Here is an 18852-nt window from a genome sequence, read left to right on the forward strand (position 1 = left end):
ACTAACTCATTAGTTACATTGCTTGCAAGGCTTATAGTGATGTGCATTACTGAGAGGGCCCAGAGATACCTCTCCGACAATCGGAGTGACAAAACCTAATCTCGAAATATGCAACTCAACATGTACCTTTGGAGACACCTGTAGAGCTCCTTTATAATCACCCAGTTACGTTGTGACGTTTGGTATCACACAAAGTGTTCCTCCGGTAAATGGGAGTTGCATAATCTCATAGTTATAGGAACTTGTATAAGTCATGAAGAAAGCAATAGCAATATACTAAACGATCAAGTGCTAAGCTAACGGAATGGGTCAAGTCAATCACATCATTCTCCTAATGATGTGATCCCATTAATTAAATGACAACACATGTCTATGGTTAGGAAACATAACCATCTTTGATCAATGAGCTAGTTAAGTAGAGGCATACTAGTGACAGTAAGTTTGTCTATGTATTCACACATGTATCATGTTTCCGGTCAATACAATTCTAGCATGAATAATAAACATTTATCATGATATGAAGAAATAAATAATAACTTTATTATTGCCTCTAGGGCATATTTCCTTCATTAACTCCTTGTGATTTCCCACAACAACCGAGTCAAGGTGTTTCGATGTCCCAACACCTAAAAATGTGTGCACATATTTGTTGGACTTTGGATGACGTGCATCCCTCAGGTGTCATTCAACCCAAGGTTGAATCATATTTACTGATCGAGGGGTCAATCTCCTCTGTTTCCACTGAAACATATGAGAACTTAATCTCATGCAACCAGAATTCTCCCCCTCTTGCTCTCATCTAGGGAGACAAGTGGTTTACTAGGTACCTCCACTCGTTCTAGTACTTGACCAAAGTGACACCTTTGTCATCAGTAAATATACTTGGCAGATTATTTGCAATATGCTGCAAATTTGACATAACCTGAACCTGGAGTTCATATTCTTAAGTACATGGACAAAATGTCTACGACATTTCTTATCCATTTTCTGGCATTCTCTATGGTACTCATCTCCCCCTAATGCCAGAAAATGTTCTTATTGCAAAAGCAATCAGCGTATGGGCTGCAAATAACTCCCTTGCTAGAGTTAAGGTATTCGGCGGATTAACGAATATACCACAGTTATTCCTCACATAGATCCCAACCATATGTGAAGGCCCATGATGTACGCTGGGGTGGTGATATCGGTATACAACCGAATTACCGCAGATGGGAAATACTTCACTTATTTCCACTTACAAACTGCAAGGGGGTGCAGTATCATTTGATCTTATTTAGACCAAATATGCGGAGTGTGAGACCGCATGTTACAATCAACAAAATGTTGGTAAATCACAATTCTGCAACAATGGCCAAGCAATATTGAATCTCTTTCATAAGAGATCAAACCAAACCATTCTGGTTATATACTATATACTGAATATAACCATTGAATGCTCATGGATCAACTTCAACGACATTTGCATTCCAATGGAATTATCCCACGTTAGGATAATTTGCTCTAAATTCCTCAATTTGAGCAATTAATTCAGTAAACACATTGTTTTGTGTGGATGATACACATCTAAGACCATCTTCTAGATGCGTCTATTAACACCATGAAATACCAACATAACCCAGATAATGGTTGAATAATCCAAACATATTCTTGAATGCAATCAAGAATATTGGCTTGCTCATTTCAAATTTTAAGGTGAGAGTGCCTTAAAATTAATTTCCCAATGTCACATGCAGTGCACAAAACAATCTCATGATTGTTGGAAATATTGCAACTTGTCAAGTTGTGGCCAACAGAATTGTCAATAATTTCTCTAATCGTCCAATTCCATTATGATAAAGGAGGAAACATTATTATTTATGTAACAAGATTGAGTATGAACTAATTCATACACTCAATTATCTCAACTATCATGTCTGAGGGACAAGATGTTGCAATTTATACTGTATGTAGTAGTACAATTATAGGCTAATGATATTTAGGGATAACTAGGAGACTACACGAGATCTCCAAACTATCTTGGGAATATCATTCCACAAGCATATCATCAGTGTAGAGGAGTCCATTCTCCTTTACCATGCCAGGATATTTTCTGGTTGTTTTCCTTTTGAAGTAGAACTTCAAACTTATCCCATTAAAAATATTTGCCTCCAGTGAGACGGTGGTATGATTCAATCCAATACTTGACCAATTGGTAATCATTAATACGACATTTCGTAAAACCACCATTTTTGACAAAATTGAAAGTTGTCATTATGATCATTTAAATTAAATGATCCATTCCCTTTTGAGATATACACTCAATTTCTGCTTGTCATTTTTTTTCACTTTACATTCAACTCCTCATGGTTCTCTAACCACTATTGCTTAGTACTAAGAGTACTAGCATGAATTCCAGGCATTGCAACCTGAAACAAAGATGATATTTCTGTTTACCATCCTAGGAGAATGTAAAGCGCACTAAGGAGTTATAGTCAGATATGTATCTAAAGCCGCCTTATCACATAATCTCAACATAGCGTTGATTTATAGACAACAGTATTATAAGGCTCAATGGACTCGAAGTCCTGACAACGAATGGATAATCATTCATGTGATGCTTATAACAATATTCTCGCCTCAAAGGGAAAATGGATATTCATCATCCATTACATGCTCAGATTGAGAACCGAGCCATTGCGATGGCAAATAAATGCAAATGTGCACATTCTTAGCTATTTATAAATAGCCATGACATTTTCTGCAGGTGGAGTTTCTGTGGCAACAAGGCTCCAGGTCGACAAAATCTTTAATGTCCATGACCCATCTTAAATAGTTACTCCCACCAAATGTCATCTCATCGCATTTCCTTTCCAAAAAGGTCAGCCATATGTTGCATGAAATTCGCATGCATTAATTTACCTTCAGTAAATTAAGTAGGATGAAAAATGCATGGCTAAGCATAATCATGGTGATGGTGATTCTTAGTGACCCATAGGGCAAGCTTTCTAGAAGAACATCACAGTGTGGTGTGGATCTTCCAAGTAAAAGTAGTCACCTCAAAAGGGAAAAACCTTTAATTTCCTTAAAACACATAGAGGTAGTCGACCACCTAGTGGTGCCTCACTCTTATCGACAATTCTCATTGATCATAGCTTCCACAACCTTATGTTATTTATAACACATGAAGGTAATCACCAAAAAATGGTGTGAACCTCTCAGCTGTGCATGATACTTAATTCATAGCGATGGCTTCCCATAAGTTGTGTATGCATGGAAGGTAATCACCAAAATATGCAAGTGTTTTGCATAATTCTCTTCATAGCATAATATGTAGCATAGTCACCATTGCCTTGGATTCATTTCCTGATGGAGTATTTGACACTATAGTCACAACCAATGACAAATGCTATGAAATTGACAAGTATTTGGAAAAAACATCATGAAGGTAGGCACCAACAGTGTAGGCCTCATAATGGCTATGTCATAAGTTTTGTGCCATCACTTTTTGCTTTGAACACATGGAGATAATCACTACTAAGTAGTGTAGACCTCACTCTTATGGAGCATCTCACAACCTTGTGTTAATTAAAAACACATTGAAGGTAATCACCACATGGTTGCGTAGACCTTACAGTTGTGAACAAAATACTTTGTTGCCATAATGCAATCCATAAGTTGTGTGCCAAATTGAAGGTAGTCATTATGTCGGAATGACACGTAGACCACACAATAACGGTGAATAATATGCAGTTATGCAGTAGATAGCATTTGTCCATTTCCTTGTGACAAATGTAAAATTGACATAGTCAGGCAGTTTCATACACTTCACTACCTTATGTTTCCCAAATTTGCAAGCGAGTTCCATATTCAATGCGAATAATGGAATCAACATAGTGCTTTGCAACAGTATTACTCATGTAATACAAATAAATGCAGAAGTATAGACATACTTGTGCAACATATATGAGGACTTGGGGACTCAAACGGTCATTTTACATGATGTAAAATGATGCATAATTAATTACTATGCAATTCAGCAAGACCCATTGGTCTATTATGTATATTTGCTCTGGAGCCTGGGGCATAAAACGCAAATAACAATAACCTTACGGTTAAAGTGCTGAAAATAGCAAGCCCAATGGCTTGATAAAGTCCAACGAGCCCGATCGCTCTACTGTAATTTTCAATAAGCCGTAGGGCTAAACTACAAGTCTCAATAAACTTGGGTCATAACATAAAATTACAGGGACTTGTACAGGACTATCAAATAATCCAGAGGCACATTTGCAAAATCGCCAAAGATATAGGATTTCACATCCTTCTCCCGTGCGGTTACTCCCTCTTGGAATAACCGCCGCCGCCGGTTGGAACCTGTGCGCCCCCGTGGTGGTGTGCCACCGCCGGCCGGGCCTCGCACTGGCCCCTGATTCCCACCGGTCTGACCATGCGCTATAGTCCTGCTCGCCACCGGCTGGTCCTTGCGCTGGACAAGGAGGCCGTGGTACCGCGCGCCGGAAAGCGCCGCCGCTCTGCAGGATGCTACGGCAAAGGTCCCTTACGCGCGACGCGCGGGCAACTACCTTCATGCCGTGATTCGCGGTCACCGGCAGCCGCGGAGGTCTCCATTGGCCGCCGTCTCCACATCGGAGCCGTGGGCGACAGCCGCCTCCTCCTTGGTTTGGTCGTCTCTGGACGCCGGCCGAAGCCGCACTTCTACATGCGGGAGCGAGGACGCCGTCGTCTGCCAAGAACCGCGTCGCTTTGTTGCCGGTCGTCAAGACCAAGCGTTGTCTGTACGCCAAAGATCGTGTCGCTTCCATGAACGGACGAGACTTGCCTGCTCCCTTCCCATGCTCCCATCTGTGCTCCCGCATACGTGGCTTTATTTGATTGGAAGAAAATAAGGCCCGGCCCCAAAATCAGGGGGGAAATGATTAGATTAGAAAAGAAAAAAGAAAAAGAACAGCCATAGGATGAAGTGGGAGCATGGATGGAAGCATGAAGAGGGAGCAGGCAAGCCGGATCCTCCATGGACCGGCGTCGAGGACGTCCATCGCCTTATGTGTGAGCCATGAAGGCAACTGCCGCATGCGTGCTCGTCGCAGACGCTGTGCCGAATGGATAGATGCCATCGCCAGTTATTCCGTTGCGATTGTTCCTGTGCATGCGTTTAGTTCAATTGAATAATTCTTAGATCATATATTACCCTTATAAAAACACGAGAGGGCGGAGAATCAAAACATCTACACCGTTCAGAGCATCGAATCCTAGGCTCCAGATTGCTCCAATGTTTAGCAGCAAACCATGTTTTAGCCACGCTTAATTAATTACCCACGCTGCCACGCGACCCACGCCGTCACCCACGCGCACACGTTCCTCACCCCACCCTTCTCGCTCCCGATCCCATCTCCCCACCGGCCTCAACTTGGCTATGGCGACGGGGAGACGAGGATCAACAACTCCTCTCCTTTGCCTTCTAAATCGCCGCCCCCCACACGCCTCCCCGCGTCCCTCCTTCATTCCCGTCCCCGATTAGGCCGCCGCCGCCACCGCACCATCAGGGGACGCCGGGGGAGTGCAACCACCGCTCCGCCAGGGTACGCCGCGTGTACCGGCAATGCGTGAGCCGCCGCGGGTACCGCGCCGATCGCTGCTTCTGACGATGCGGGAGCCGCCCCATCCGGCGAGGACGAGGGGCGTCGGCACCGCTGATCCTCAGGGCGCATGCTGCATCTGAAGCCTCCCTAATGATCTCGTCCATGGAGCACTGGAGTATTGTTGTTGCGCCACTCCTTTTGTTCATCGCCAAGAAGCAGGAGCAAGGCGGTGCGTCTCCCTTCCCTGATGATCTCACATACACCGTAGAGTATTTTGTTTAGCTTTACACTGACATCACCACATTGCTATTGCTAATTTCCATGGGCCCCTTTCATGTGATTGGTGATGGAATTCCTTCTGTCATGTCCATTTACTCCCCATCTCATGGCTGGAGTTTGGTCCTAATTACAGGCCCCGGCTTTGAATTAGTAATTAGGAGGCACTAACATTTTGGCTGAGAAGAAGGAAAAGAACTAGCATGCATATTTAGATCGATAACCCTGTCAATTTCTAAACTGAACGTCTCGGTTCCAGTGCATATAAAAGAATATCCATTGTTTTAGGTTTTCGTGCAACTTGCCCGAAGCCACCATATGCACACTTTTGCCAATGTCACAACTTTTAGTTTTAGATATATACATTATTCATATTATGCTTGTCAGAATATATAATTATGTTTACTGTTCCAATGATTGCAGCTACTGATGATGCTGGTTTAATTTGATCATGTGGCATGTAACTAATTTGTTGTTTGCTGCAATATAGAGAGGAATTGTCCAACTGCCTTAATTCAAGTTCATTCTGAACAACACATAATTTTTCAATGTATAGAAAAAGATCCAAAAGCCCATTGTTATATAGAAAAAAACTAATTCAACTCATAGGGTTGTGCATGGCATTTATTAATTGTAGGTCCCCATTTTGCATTTCGCACTGGGGCCTTGAATTTCTGGAATGGCCATGCGTGCCGAAGAGGATGCACGGCGCTGCAGCGGTGGCCACCATGACAGGGCAAGCTGATGGCATCAAGCGTAAGTATCGATTATAGGCTTGTAACTTACGAGATTGCTCCCCTGTTTGTTCACATGATTGTTCCCCTGCTTGTTTCCTGTAGAATCGCAGTGGTAACTTTTACTGTGTGGCGCCCTTATCAGTGTTGCATCCAAATCCACTCCACTAAGTACTTGTGCTCTCCACTTTATAAGATTTTAGGTAAATTTTGGCGGTGGTCAGTGGTATGCCGGGAAGCTTTCAGTTTTAATCTTGTTGGCAATTCTTCGGGTAGACTTATTGGTTCTGAATCCAAAGTGCATGATGGGACTGAAGAGTTTGACTCTTCGAATAAGAGGAAACCAAGGCTAGCACATAGCATAATCCCCACAAGAACTTGGGTTCATGCAGTAATATTTTCTGGACCCATGAAAAAAAGCAAGGATTTCACATATGAGGTACACGTGACATCTCCAGATTGGAGATTTTCAAAGATCTTGAAACACTTACTGCTAATTGTATCGTGTAGGAGTCTGCTTTGTTAATCCACTCAAAACCTTTTGCATAACAGAGCTGAGCTACCAAGTGAATCCAGTTATCTTTATCATGTTGTTTGTCACTGTGATTTGATTTTTTTTTCTTCCATAGCAACACACTATACTCACAGATGTATAAGAACAACATTAGTGTTGAGACCTCTTGGTTTCCTCCGATCCACTCCAGCTTTCTTTTATTACAGGGGTTCATGCCTCTGGTATTTGCTAATATAGCATGTATGTATCAATCAATCCAACAAACAATACACTACGTACCAACTAGTGATATCAATATGCATGTGATTACCTTACGTTGTTGATGCGACGCGCCTGCAGTGAGCCATCATGCGGCGCATTGGAGATCGCGCTCGGAGATCGGAGGCGTCCTCCATCACGGCTGCACTCGTTCGCTTCCCTGTGCGAGGTTTAGGCCGCCGGCTGCTGCGGCGGCGCCGGTGGTAGGTCATGGCCATCGCCATCGCCGGTCGAGATCGGATGTGTTTGGTAATCGTGGGAGAGTCTTGTGTGGTGCTGTGCGCGCGTGCGATCTTGGGCTTGAGCTAATGGCCGATCCACAAAAATAGGCTTACGATCGACTCGTGGTGCCAGCGCCCACGCAGAAGAAGGTTGATTGGGTCGCTCCTCCTCGCTCGCTCGGGTCGCTCCCTCGTCCCTCGATCCCAGCTCGCTAGTTGACTCTTGACCGCGACCATGCACTACTGAACAGTTTGCTGACGGTTGACTTTTACAAAATAGTTCAAGAAAAGTTCAAAAAAATCGTAAAGGAGATCACAAATTCGAAAAAAGTTCATCGGTTCTGGAAAAAGTTCATCAATTTTTTAAAAAATACATGAATTTTAAAAAAACTCGTCCATTTTGAAAAAAAATCATCAGTTTTGGAAAAAAACATCGATTTGAGAAAAAAGTTCAACAATTTGAAAATAAATCCGTCGCTCGATCCCAAGTCGCTAGTTAACTCTTGACCGCGACCATGCACTACTGACTAGGTTTTTGACTATTCACTTTTAGAAGAAGTTCAAAAAAATCATAAATTCAAAAGCAAGTTCGCAAATTCAAAAAAACGCAGAAATTTTGGGAAAAGTTAATTTTTTTTTTAAAGTTCATGAATTTGAAAAAAAAGTTCATCGGATTTGGAAAAAAAATCATGGATTTCGAAAAAATCACAAATTTGAAAAAGGTCATCTTTTTTTAAATCATGAATTTGAACAAGTTCGTGGATATTGAAAAACGTTCTATCAGTTTTGGAAAAAATCACGAATTTGATAAAGGAGTGCAGATTTTAAAGGAAAAGTTCATGAACAAAAACCGGCCAGAAAATGAAAGAAAAAAAAGAGTAAAAGCGAAGAAAACCGGCCAAAGAAAAGGAAAAACGAAATTGATCTTTTCAGGGTTGCAAGTTGATGCACAAACAAAGAGGAAAAAAAGAGTAGGTAGGCACGAGCTGTGAGCTGACCCAGTGGTTATCGCGGTTAGGATTGGAACGTGAGGTCCAGGTGTCTAATTCGGCGTAAACCTATTTTTTGACGTTTGAAGAATGCAAAAACCAAAATGGGCCAAGCCTTGGACGGAGTGGGTGTGCGCCGGTTTGCGAGAGATGAAGAAACGGGCGCTTGCCCGTTTAAGGCGCCCGGTAGGAAATGCCCTAAGGCTGGCCATCGCTGCCACTGGGCCGATACATAGCCACCCCCCCCCCCCCCCCTCCACCCTTGGCTGAAAAAGAAGCGCAAGGCCGGTCTGTTTATGCGGAGAAGGATTAGCGCATTGATAATAACACTAGTTGAATGCCCGTGCATTGCCATGGGACTTTTTTTTCATTATACATATAAATATAACACATAACACATTTTACATGTATAGAAAAGACAACCTGCAACGATCGGAAAATAATCAAAATCCACTTCACTTGTTATGTAATTCGATCACTGGATATGGGAGGGGCCCCTTAGATATAGATTCCCACGATTCTTTGTGATTAGGCACAATCCAAGTGCAAGAGTCATGGAGGTCAGGGCGGGCGACAGATGGACTTAGTCGTTCCAGCAATCGTTTGGGCCATTGAAAGTGGCGGATTGGGACCTCCTCTGGGACAAGCTAGCTAGGTGAGGTTAACCAATGGGCGTCTGGACCCTTGGAAGTAGCGGATTGGGACCTCCTCCGGGACGAGCTAGCCGGGTGAGGTTAACCAACGGGGGACGACTAGATTTATTGGAAGTTGGAACCTTTAGGCAAATTCTCCACATGATCCCTATACAAAGAAATTTTCAAGACGGATGCACAAGGTGAGGTGATGGATATCTGGAAGATGAAGATTCCTTCCAAAATATAAAAAATTCTTTGGCAACTTCCTAGGAACCGAATTCGGAGTGGTGATCAAGTGATCAAATGGACAGGGTCGTCAAATAGCAAGTGTACTTGGCTCGTGCGTGCGGCCAAGACGGAGCTTGCGACCATGTTCTATTTAGATGCATCATTGTAAGGTTTTTTTGGTGTGTCATTACGGAGACCACAAGTTGTACCTGGAAACCCTGTGAGGTTTGCTAATTTACACCATCTTTTTATGGGGACCATGAAAGAGATAGACGAATAGTTTGGATGGGTTTTGCGGCGATTGCTTTGGACTTATGGACGACCTGCAACAAGGCTTTAATAGAGTGACAATCTATAAAACACTCGGCTAATCTAGTGTATAAAATTGTGATTTAGTTGCAACTTTGGAAACCACTCGGACGACCGCGGGACCGACCTCAGCTTGACTAGTTGATCAGCACCCTTCGGGACAAGTGCTGGAGCCTTCGTGACACATCACAACGGAACGACATTGACTAAGGGAGTCATCCTCGGCGTGAAGTGGTGTTGTGGCCGCCTTCGATTGATACGCCATGCTTGCGTAGCTGCCTTTTATACCAACTTCTTAGTACTTATTTTAGGAATGCTTCTTATTAGCTTTAGCCTCCAAATCTGCGAAGCCGCTATGATTCGGTCCTATGGGCTATGCAATGATTTTTAGACTTATTCTTTGCTATTCGTGTAATAATCGTAATGCCTCTGTTTAAGATCAGTCAATCGCCTTTTATCCCGAAAAAAATAGATACAATTTCTAATTTGGTGCTCTATTCTCTAAAAGCGATTTTTAGCCTTACATCATCACATAAGCTGCTCGTTTCCTCATTTTCTTAAAGAAAAAAAGCCTAACATGACAAGGCTGTGTGCTTGTTAGTTTTTTTCATCTACATAGCTTTGTGCCCTTATTCTTACTTAACCACGACACATAGGCTCATTCTTCTCGCTCCCTCACAGCAGCAGCTGGATCCTCTCGCTCTCTCACCGCATCACAACCGCCGCTTTCCCCTCCCCTCCATAGCGTCGCTCGCCCCCTCCTATCCTCACCCCGCCATCTCTCCTCCACGTCACGGCGAAGCCCGTCCTCTCCTCTAACCGCTGTCTTCCCTTCCCTCTACGGCATCGCCCGTCACACTCTCCCCCCGCCATGGCATCGCTTGCGTCCTTCTCTCCCTGACGACCGTTTGCGTCGGGACTGAGCGCGCGCGCCTGCCAGTAAGGCATTCTGGGTAGTTGGATCCGATCGGGAGGTGCAGAAGGGATCGACACTCTTCGCTCGGGTCGCTCGTCGCTTCATCACAGGTCACTAGTTAACTGTTGACCGTGAACACGCACTACTGACTAGGTTGTTGACTGTTGACTTTTACAAAAAGTTCACAAAAAGTCCAAAAATCATAAATTCAAAAAAGAGTTCGCAAATTCAAAAAAAGTTCATCGATTTTGGAAAAAGTTCATCAATTAAAAAAACTGTCCACGAATTTGAAAAAAAATGTTCATCGATTTTGAAAAAAACACGAATTTGAAAAAAGTTCATTTTTTTAAAAAAAATTCATCAATTTGAAAAAAAAAGTACATCAATTCCAGAGTGAATGATGTAGCGCCGAAAATAGACGACTCTCATATGGGAGTTCCTTGCATTGAGAAACTGGCCTCATTTCATGCGGTCGGTAGGTTTTGTGCGCTTTTTACTGTCATCCTTAAGATAGCTTCCTGAGATGGCTTGCTCCTCCTGCCTGGCACGAACCAGCTGGTTTGGCATTTTTTAGCTTACAAAGAAAACCTGACATTTTTTTCCCATTTTTAAGGGACACCCAAATTAAGGTCATTTCATATTCGAAATTCATTTAGAAAATAACAGCCAGTACGAAGATACGATGAGAAAGACGCCATGTCGGTTCTTCATGTCGAACAAATTTAGGCTGCCAAACGATGTGGTTATATATATGTGTCTACTGTGACGTTTCACCAATCGGTTTCTTCATTTATTCATTTAGATGAAAAGTTTTCGTACTGTCTTGATACTAAAAAATACAAATGGATAATAATGTTTGTACCAGTGTACTGTATATTTGTGGGTTTTACGGGTTTCATCATTATTCATCTGGACGGATGGAAATGCGGAGGTCAGTTTTTGGTACTGTCTATAATGGTACTCCCTCCATTCAAATGTATATGGCTTAATACATTTTTTTAGTTTGTCTTTAACCACAGGTTAGAGAACAATATTTGACATGCATGTTATACCAAACATATCATCAAATTTGCATGTGGAGTTTTAAATGATTTATTTTTATCACATGCATCTCATGTATTATTAATCTTATTATTGATCAAAGACAATATTAAAAAACTATTAGGCCCCATATATTTGGACGGAGGGAGTGCCGTAAATGTACGATTCACCACGACATGTGTACGTATCTCCTGAGAGCAACTCTAGCAGACCCCGCATCCCGCCCCGGCCCGCAAAATAACCGCCAAATTGCGGGTCGGGGCCAGAAAATCTGCACGATCAGACCCCGCATCCCGCCCCGGCCCGCAAATATTTTTGCGGGGCGCGGCAAATCTTCTCCCCCAACCTCTATCTTCACGGGCTGGGAGGCCGACCCGAGCTCAACCCCTATCCGGCGCGAGATTTGGCGGGAGGGACATTTCCGCGCGCCCTTTCCCGCTCCGCCACCATTGCCCCCCCTCCGCAAGCTTCGGTTCCTCCTCCCCGGCCGTTCCTCGCCGCCATGGACGACCCCATGCTGTCCCCCGTCACCGTCGAGGTCGCGCATGCTCCTTCCCCTCGGGCGGATCTCGTCGCCGGCCATGTTGGCCTCGCCGCCGTCGCCCAAGCACACGCCGCGCCTTCCCGCAAGCGGCAGGGCAACATGGTCGTGCAGGGCGGTAATCCGGCTGCCCCCGCCGCGATGGCCCGCGCTCCGGGCACCAACGCTGCAGTGCGATCCCGGCCGACGGCGGAGAAGGTCGGCAAGGCCGCGGGCGTAAAGCGGAGGAAGGTTCCGGCTTCAAGGAAGCCACCTTCTTCAACCTCTCACTCCATCCCCCCGCAAGGAGGTGCTCCGACGATGCCGTTCAACGGTGCCGCTCCCCCCGCGAGCGAGGTGTTCGACGAAATGGCCGGAAGGTATGCGTCTTCGGTCTTGGCGTTTCCCTTTCATTTTTCGCCATTATTCTCGATAGCTCTTGACTTGTTATCGTTCGCTATAGCGGTGGTTCGAACAATGCAACGACCGAGTTCGTGAACTTGTTTGACACGAACGCGGTTGACATTGATCAAGCCCCTTTCGAACCATTCGACTACAATGAAATGGAGGGCGGCGTGGATGACCATGGTTGTGCGGACGAATTGGAGGAGACCGAAGCGGAAGCGTTTGAGCAATCGCAAGCAAAAACTGGGAAAAGCCAAAGATCGAAGAACTACACGATCTTGAAAGATCAAGCTTTGATCCAAGCATGGAGTGCGGTGTCTCTTGATGCATGCACGGATACTTCTCAAACCGCCAAGAGATATTGGCAAAGGATCGAAGATCAATACTTCCGCATTATGAAAAAGTATCCCAATAGGACTGCACGCACATTTCGGTCGCTTCAAGGGCGTTGGGAGAATATCAAGCCTATGTGCAGCCGTTGGGCAGCTTGCTTGGAGCAAGTACGCAATGCACCTCCAAGTGGCACCGTGGAGTCCGACTATGTGAGTTTGTTTTGCCTTTGTTCAAGTTGTGCATCATCATATTGTATCATGGGAAATGATTGCATCACTTTGTTCACATTGTGTAGGACAAGATTGCTCAACATAGATACAAGGACATGGAAACTTCGGAAGGCAGATTCTTCAAACTAGAGCATTGTTGGGAGTTGCTCCAAAAGTGCGAGAAGTGGAAGTTGATCGACAAAGAATCCCCACCAAAGAGAGGCTCACTTACAAACATGGATGAAGATGAGGATGATGATGGCCCAAGAAATTTGCACAAGCCCGATGGCGACAAGAAGACTAAAGAGAAGATAAAGAGAGAGCAAGAAGCATCGAGCTTGAGGGAGAAGATTGATGCCATGGTGCACTCCAACGAGTCGATGTTGTTGAAGTCGTTGGAGATCAAGAAATAATTGGCCGAGAAGAAGGCAAAGGAGAAGCAAGAAAAGTGGCAATTCCTCGAGGAAGAGGGGTTGCGCAGAGCTGCCATTGATGAGAGAAAAGCACGCGCCGCTGAAAACAAATCCATGTCCATGTTGCTCGCCGAAGAGAACAAGATCATGTCAATGAACCGCAATGACATGGACGACCTCACCAAAACATGCCATGATATGGCAAGGAGAGAAATCTTAAAGATGAGAATGGTCGCCTCGGCCGGTCCGTGTTACAGTTCCGTTGATGTCTTCTCTGCTCCATACGGTGGCAATGTGGATGATTTCGGTGCGGGAGTTGGAACAAGCGACGGAGGTGGATTCGATGGCGCCGATGAACTTCAAGATGGCCTCGATGGCGCGGAGTGAAGATCGACCCCCAAGATGATGTCGGACATGGACGCAAACCTTTGCAGGGCCCTCTTTTGCGTTTGTCGTAATGAACTTGGCTTTTATTTGCGCGTAAAACTGTTTATATCGTTTGAATTTGAACTTGTTTGTGAAACCCTATGTCAAATGCGAGATTTGCAATTTTTCTGTTTGCGGGTCGTCGCGGTGGTGCTCGAGCAGAACCCGCAGAAGCCGACCCGTAAAAAAGCATATTCCGCGAATATACTTTTTTACGGATCCATTTGGGGGGTCTGCATCTGTGCCAGCCCGCGCCGGCCCGCAAAAGCGGTTTTGCGCGAACTACAAACGCGTTTTGCGGGCCGGTCGTCGCGGTGGTGCCCGAGCAGAACCCGCAGAAGCCGACCCGTAAAAAAGCATATTCCGCGGTGTTTTTTTTACGGATCCGTTTGGGGGGGTCTGCATCTGTGCCAGCCCGCGCCGGCCCGCAAAAGTGGTTTTGCGCGAACTGCAAACGCATTTTGCGGGCCGGTGGGATGCGGGGTCTGCTAGAGTTGCTCTGATTCTCATCAGCACCCGTGGAACAGCAATGCCTAAAAAAACGTGGAACAGCACAAACTAAAAGCCTAAAATACAGCAAATTCTATGCAAAAAAAATGCAGCAAATTAAAAAACAAAAAATTCCATCGCCGGGACTTGAACCCGGGTCTCTCGGGTGAGAGACGAGGATCCTAACCACCTAGACTACAACGGAATGATTCTTGATAGGCAACAATTCACTTGACAAACAGAGAGTTCACTGTACTGTCAAGCATAGTTACAGCTGCTTTGTTGTGCTGGACTGTAAAATTGTGGTTCGATTATGGGATCAATAATAATGTCATGTCAGGGTTCTCTCTATCTGTGTTAGTCCATTCGGCATACACATATGTCAGTGTTCTATTGTCATACTCAACAATGTCAGGAGCATGTTTTCTCTCCCTTTTCCTTCCAAGTCTCAAGGATAAATTTACACTTAGACTAGTCTATTCCAGATCAGGTTACAATATTACATCAGCTCCTTCCTTCAGAGTTCAGACCAAAGATGGATGATGAGCCGGTGCTACATTGCTAATGCCCTATTGCCGTACCCGGAGCACCTGGGTCATCATGCTAAACCAAACTGACCGGCACCATCGTAAAGCAGATGTCAGTATGTTCTGCAATGCAGATATCCCGGAAGGAGTTTTCATTCACGGAAGAGACGCGGTCATCGCTGACAACCTTGTGCTCCCATTCGACGACGCGCTCGTTTGGAGCACATTCTCGCGGTACCGGAGAGAGACGTGCCAAAGCTTAAAAGAAGTTCTGCACAGTGCACACGGAGCCCGTCAAGTATGACATCTTAGTTGTAATATACTGCACATTGACTTTTCAAAATTCAAGTGTCACCCTTTTTTATCTTATATTTCGAGAAAAACTTTTGATCTATTATGTGAAGCCCCGCCGACCTCCAGTTCCGATGTTGACAGTCTCCGCACCTAAACTCGTTAACCTTTTAATTCGCCTAAGCCGGCTGCAGCTTATTCTTTTTTTGTGGGGGTAAAGGGAGTTTTATTGCATGATGATAGAGTTACAGTCTTGAGGCCACAAATTCTCAATACACGGTGGTACTGAGCCCAACCACACAGCAGTAGTTCGCTCCGTGCGGCTATAATGGGCCAGTCGATCGGCAACTCTATTCTAAGAGCGGTTAATCTTTAGAGGAAAAAACTCCCTAATACCTAACAAGTCCTTTATCTCCAACACAAGGTGGCCATAAGCTGATCTACACAGGGCATTATTGGAAAGACTGGATAACGCCTCCAAAGAGTCCGACTGCATCATCACCGGGAGGTCCGAGTGTTGTATAGCTAAAGCCATACCTTGCATCAATGCATGTAGTTCCGCCTCCAGCGAGTCGTTGCAGTGGAAGATAAAACGATAAGCTGCGAAAAGGATTGTACCATCGGGGTTCCTTAGAACCATACCAGCTGCCGCAGAACCGTCATCTTTTTGGAAGGATCCATCCACCGAAAGCGCCACCATCCCAGCTGCAGGCGCCGGCCATAGAGTTGGGGGGGGGGGGGGGGGCTGGCGTACTATCTTTCCCATGCATCAAATCATTGCGCATCTGCCAAATCCTCCACACCAACATAATTAGCATATCCCTGACCGCTGCAGTGCACTTGCTCAACAAAGACAGTAGCCATTCCTTTCCAGAATCAAGAAGCATATCATCAGTTGGTAATGGCCATCGACGACGCATGTTCACCCAGAGGATTCTTGCATGCGTACATGCTACCAGCGCATGGTACGTGCTCTCCTCCTCAACACCACAAAGAGCGCATGTCGATCTCGTTGATAAGTGCCTAAATTGTTTGCACTTTTGTGTGGCAGTGTACCAGCACCGGTAGAAAATGGGCCTTTAGTCCCGGTTCGCAAAGGCCTTTAGTCTCGGCTGTGCAACCGGGACTAAATATGCGCGACTAAAGACCCCTCCCTAGTCGCGCCTCTTACGAACCGCGACTAAAGGCTTTAGTCCCGGTTCTCGTGGCTAACCGGGACTAAAGGCCCGTCCACGTGGGCGCCAGGGGTCCGTCGGGGCGGAGGACCTTTAGTCCCGGTTCTCGTGGCTAACCGGGACTAAAGGCCTCCTCCGCAGGTTTAGGGTTTTAGCCCCCTAAACCTGGTTTCTTTGCGAATTTTTTTAATTTTTATTTTATTTTCAAATTTCTGAATTATTTTAACCTCTAATCTCTAATCACCACCCCTCATCACTGCTCAATTTATCCTCTAATCTCTAATCACTCCTCATCATTCCAAATCATCTAACTTCCCGGACGGTCACCCATCCTCTCACTACTCCAGCCTGAGCACGCCTAACTTTCGGGTTCTATTCTCCCTCGTTTCCAAGTCTGCACTTGTTGTTTTCCTGACAATAGTAGGATGTCAATTCTATTAACCCTCAGGAATTTAGCTTGAGCACGAAGTGACACATTACACTGTTTGAGTTTGAAACTATTGTTTTAAAAAACAATAATTATTTAGTAACACTAATATTTCTGGAATATTTAGTTTGACCACTGTTTGACCACAGTTTGACCAGATTTGACCAAAATTTAAAAAAAACTGAAATAATTATTTAGTAACACTAATATTCTAGAATAATTAGTTTGACCATTGTTTGACCACAGTTTGAAATTTTTTGAATTTTTTTGCCTCTCCAGATCTTAAAAGCCCTGTATCTTTTTTTCTGTTAGGTTTTTGAGGATTTTGAAAATGTTTAACGGGGTTCCCCCGATTAAATTCGGATGTAACTTTTCGAGTAGATGATTTTTCATATAAAAAACTTTTTCATCCGAGTTCGTATGCAAAAGTTATGCCCATTTTAAGAAATTCCAGAGAGATTTTGCAAATAAAGTCAAAATTCATATTTGTTAATTTTCCCAACAACTAGACCACATATCACATGGGAAACTTATTTTTTTGACATTTCCATCATTTTCTTTTGTTTTTTCTAAAACTGAAAAGGCGATCCAGGGGGGTTAGAGTTTGAAAATGAGGCCTTTAGTACCGGTTCGTGCCATGAACCGGTACTAATGCCTCAAATCCCATTAGTCGCGGTTGGCCAGACCAACCGGGACTAAAGGTCTAACCTTTAGTCCCGGTTGGTCTGGCCAACCGCGACTAAAGGCCTTCGGGCCAGCCTGAGGACCTTTAGTCCCGGTTGGCCAGGCCAACCGGGACTAAAGCCCCTCCCGTCCGCCAGCTGTCGACCGAGCGCGCTGGGTCCAGATAGTTGGTCGCGGGTCTCCTCCCGAACCGCGACTAAAGACCCCTTTGGTCGCGGTTCGATTATTTTGGGGACTAATGGGGGCGTATGGAAGCCTCTTTTTCTACTAGTGCAGTAACAATACTCCAAGTGGTAATCTTCATTTTTTGTGGTACTTCAGACTTCCAGACGAGGTTCCACAAAGAGCGCTCCCCGTCCGGACTAGTACTGGATGAACCGTTGGCGAAGACAGTGTTGTGTTCCTGAGTTGCAAGCCTGTAAGCACTCTTTACCGAAAACAGTCCGCTTTTTTTCGGGAACCAGGACAGAAAATCACCTCGCTGCCGGGGAGAAGTTCTGATTTTCAGAATATGCACCACATCCATTGGCCAGAAAAACTCATTCAGGCTTTCTACTCTCCAAGCACTGTTATCATCCAAGAAATCCGACACTCGATTTAGTCTGCAGTTCCCTTTAGGAGTAATTGGCCGGAACGAATCAGGTCTCGGGATCCAAGGATCCCTCCTGGTACGTACCGAAGCACCATTTCCCACACGCCAAATTGCCCCTTTCTTAACCAGCTCAAGACCGTATGAAATTCCCTTCCACACATCCGAACCACTGTTTGGGAAAACAGTGTCCAATAACTGGCCATGTGGGTAATACTTAGCCTTTAATAATCTTGAGCACAAACTCTCGGGGGAATCCAGAAGCCTCCACGCTTGTTTGGCTAACAGAGCTTGATTAAACGATCTCATGTCGCGGAAGCCCATACCCCCCATGGATTTAGGAAGCCTCAACTTATCCCAACTCATCCATATGCCATCTTCCTTTTCCCCTTCTCAACGCCCCACCAGTATTGGTGAATCATACGTGTAAGATCTGTTGGAATATTAGGCAAGTTCATGATTAATTCCAGTAAATCATTCATGACTAGAAGAGATACTAGCATGCAATAATCTAGCAAACTAGAAGAACAACAAGACATGCATAACGGCAGCAAACACGTAACAATAGCTGTAGAGACAGACATGAACAGAGGATGTTGGACGTACTGATCGTTAGCTATTATGGGTGCGACGGTGTTGATGATGATGTTGGCGACGATCTGCTGCT

At 44.9% G+C, this 18852-nt stretch overlaps 1 non-coding gene across 1 annotated transcript; it reads right to left on the minus strand.

The window, feature by feature from the left end:
- Window positions 1-14624: 14624 nt before the first annotated feature.
- TRNAE-CUC (transfer RNA glutamic acid (anticodon CUC)) lies at window positions 14625-14697 on the minus strand. Its single transcript has one exon. It is a non-coding gene; the product is annotated as a tRNA-Glu (tRNA).
- Between the last annotated feature and the right edge of the window lie 4155 nt (window positions 14698-18852).

This window comes from Triticum aestivum, chromosome 3D (genome assembly GCF_018294505.1).
Source record: "Triticum aestivum cultivar Chinese Spring chromosome 3D, IWGSC CS RefSeq v2.1, whole genome shotgun sequence".
Classification (NCBI taxonomy): Eukaryota; Viridiplantae; Streptophyta; class Magnoliopsida; order Poales; family Poaceae; genus Triticum; species Triticum aestivum.